The sequence below is a fragment of the Echinops telfairi genome, unplaced genomic scaffold (assembly GCF_000313985.2).
Source record: "Echinops telfairi isolate 266 unplaced genomic scaffold, ASM31398v2 ScPeMD7_3;HRSCAF=10, whole genome shotgun sequence".
Classification (NCBI taxonomy): domain Eukaryota; kingdom Metazoa; phylum Chordata; class Mammalia; order Afrosoricida; family Tenrecidae; genus Echinops; species Echinops telfairi.
Window position 1 is genome coordinate 42,992,268 of NW_022103899.1, and position 3,823 is coordinate 42,996,090.

Below are 3,823 nucleotides of genomic sequence, written 5' to 3' on the forward strand. Positions count from 1 at the left end.
GACAGAGTGGTGTGGTCCCTGGCCCATGAAATTAATAAACTGGAGGGTTTGGGGGCAGGAGGATTAGTTGAAGAGTGGAGTGTCTCAAGGTACTTAAGTGGGAAGCCAAGTTTGCTGACTTCTGGGCTGAGGCTTATGGTGGAATCATGTGACCTTTGGGCATGAATTAGCAGTGCTAAAAGAGTTCGGTAAGGTTGCCTAAGCACTAAAAGGGGTTTGTAAGGTTGCCTAAGTAGGGAAGAGGCCAAGGGACCCATGTGGCTGAGATGTCAAGGGGAGGAGAGGCCTGTCCGTGGGCAGGGCAGCCATGAGGCTGTTCTGATAAACAAGTGTACCCTGAGGATTTCTGGTCTCTAATGGTAATAGCCTAACACCCCTATTCAACAATTTAAAGTGGTCGTGTGCAGCAGATTTACCCAATGCAATGTATCATTTGATCTTTTGTCTGCTGCTTCCATGAGCATTGATGGTGGATCTAAGCAAGCTCAAGTCCTTGAAAACTCCAATCTTTTCTGTTTATCGTGATATTACCTATACTCCAGTTGTGAGGATTTTGGTTATCTTCATATTGAGCTGCAATTCGTAGTGAAGGCTGCAATCCTTGATCTCAACAGCACGTACTCCTCACACGTACTCCTTGATCTTCAACAGCACGTACTTCAACAGCCCTCACTTTCAGCAAGCAAGGTTGTGTCATCTGTATATTGAAGGCTGTCAATAAGTTGCCTTCCAATGCTTCTTCATAGCATGCAGAGTCTCTGGTGAAATGCTCAGCAGACAGATTGAATAAGTATTGTGAGAAGATACAACCCTGACACACACACCCCTTCGTGATTTTAAGCAATGCAGTATTCACCTGTTCTGTTCATACAGCTGCCTTTTGATCCCTGTACAGGTTTCTCAAGGGCAAACTTAAATGTTCTGGAATGTTACTTTGAGGATTCAGGTGTGCCTGACTCAGACCATGGTATTTTCGATTGCCTCACATGCACGTGGAAGTTGAACCTTGACTGAGGAAGACTGAAGAAGGGGGGATGCGTTTGAATCGTGGTGCCGGCAAAGAGTACCGAAAGTGCCAACAGCGGCCAACAGATGAATCGTGGTGCCGGCAAAGAGTACCGAAAGTGCCAACAACGGCCAACAGATCAGGATGGAGAGATTTCATCTCATGTACTTTGGACGTGTCATCAGAAGAGACCAGTCTCTGAGAAAGGGCATCGTGCTTAGTAAAGTGGAGGGGCCGTGACAAAAAGAGAACCCTTGAGGAAATGGATGGACACGGTGGCTGCAACAATGGGTGGAGCAGACAGCAATTGTGAGGATGGTGCAGGACTAGGCGGTGTTCCATTCTGCTGTACAGATGGGAGGTATGAGTCAGAACCAGCTTGATGGCCCCTAAGAACAACTTCCCTCATAAACCTGGTACTTGGGAATATTGTCTGAGTTCTGGGTGGCCATTGCAATGGATTATCAAAACCATCTGAAAAATACGGAGTGCGGTGGGGGTGACAGTTGATGTCAGAATTAGAAAGCAGGAATTGATATTGCTGATGTGAAATTGGATTCTCCTCCTCCCCCACTTGGGAAGTTAGAGGCCAGATGCTGTCTCCATACTTTTTTGCCCTTATAAACTCAGTAAGTCCTCAAAAAACAAAACAAAAATCAGTTAATTTTATTCAACATCATCTGTTTATTTTACTGTGGTAGCTTGTATGTTGCTGTGATACAGGAAGCTATGCCAATGATGTGATAGTTAGGCTTTGTGTCAAATTGGCTGGGCCAGTATTTTCAGTCACTGAGCAGTTAAACCCTAGCAATCACCTCTGACCTGACATAACAATGTAATTCCTTCCATAATGGGATATGCTAGGAGCATCCAATTTGTTGTAAGATTAGGGTGGGATGCAGCCCTCTTATCCAGGTTCCAATTCTGATGCAATTGATTGAAGGGAAGTTTCCTTGGGTGTGTGGCCTGCTTTTAATAGAAGTGGATGCTGTGGAAAAGCTTGCTTGCTTTTGGCTGGATCCAGATCTTGCATCCTTGGTTCTTAGTTCTTGTGCAACTATGTGTCACGTTGCCTGACAATCCTGGGAGCTGTCAGTCATTTCTGTCTGGCCTTAAATTCATTAATCTCTTCAGCCATAAGCCTGACCTGCTGACCTTGGGTTGATTTACCTCTGTAGTCACTAACCTGTTGTCTTCCGGTTCATCTTGGGTTCATCAGCCTCTGAAGCGACTTCAGTCAGGAGAAGTCTCTAACCTATCATCTGACCTACACTCCTGCAACCTGCCCTGATTTGGACTTACCTGCTTCTATAACTGGGTGAGTCATTTCCTTGAAAGAAATTTCTTTCTATATAGACATATATAAGTTTCCCTAGTTTTGCTTCTCTAGAGAACCAAGTCTAAGATACATGATTATTTCAAGTATTTCTCGGATTCCTCATGGTGGACAGATGTTAGGGGTTTCAGAGGAAGAGAGGCTTGGCAGTAAGGCCTGGTGATCCCCTTTAAATGTAAGAAGAGGAGACCTGGGAGCACAACAGAAAATGGACTCCCTTCACCAAGAGTGAATTGACATTGATCCGAAAGGATTCGTCATTGAAGGAGATATCGTGGTGGGTACAATCTAGGGCCCACAAGAGCATGGGAGAGTCGGGAGATAGCATGGTCGCCAACAAGCATGGGAGCATCTTGATAAGATGCACTGGTACAATAACTGCCACCACACACACGAACACCCTGGCAGTTGTGAAGATGGCACCGGTCGGGCCGTATTTGTTCTCTTTTAAATGAGGTCGCCGTGAGCTGGAGATGGAGAAGACCGAGGAAGAAGGGAGGCATCTGACTTGTGGCGCTGGAGAAGAATATTGACAAGTACCACGGACTGCAAAAGACAAACCGATCTGCTTGGGGAGAAGTGTAGCCAGAGTGGGACTTCTCTTAAAGGCAAGGATGGTGAGACTTCAGCTTACATACTTTGGACATGTGGTCAGGAGAGACCAGTCCCTGGGGAAGGACACCGTAGAAGGGCAGCAAAGGAAGGGAAGGCCCTCAAGGAGATGCCCTGCCACCGTGGCTGCAACAATGGGCTGGAGAATAAGAGTTGGTATGGCGCAGGGCCATGTAGCATTTCCTTCTGTTGTGCAGGGGGTTGCTATGGGTTGGAATTGACTCGATGCATCTAACAACAGCAATAGCTAACAACAACAACAACAACAGTCTTACTGTGTCGTCAGAACACACTTCCCTTACTCCAAACCCAAACAGTTCCCAGAGATGCTCGAGGGTGCTTTGTGTCCTTATAGAAGCAAGGGCCTATCGCCCCCTGGCCCCAGAGGAGGGACTCGCTTCTTTCTTTGGAGCTCCTTGCGCCATCTGCAGGGTAGCAATGGGCAGATGGAGAGTGGAAAACAGATGAATAAATGCTTATCGTTTTGCATGATTCTGTTTCGGGCAAGAAACTTTGACTGTCAGGATAGCAAAAGCCCGCCGCGTTTATGTTGATTCCAATGCACAGGGACCCTAGAGGACAGAGTCGGCCTGCCCGCATGGGGTTTCTGAGGCTGCCACTCTTTACTGAAGCAGGTGGTCACCTCATCCTCCTGCTGACTGGCTGGTGGCTTCCAACTAGCTCACCTCTGGGTTAGGAACTAAGCGTCTTCACCACTGTGTGACCACGGTGCTTCGGAGATGGTACATAGGACAGGAATTACAGAATTGGTGCTCAAAAACAACTTTATCCAAGGCATCATCTCATACACACGCATACAGTCACATCTTCATTTTCACTCACATATTCCTATACTTACCCCCCCCCCC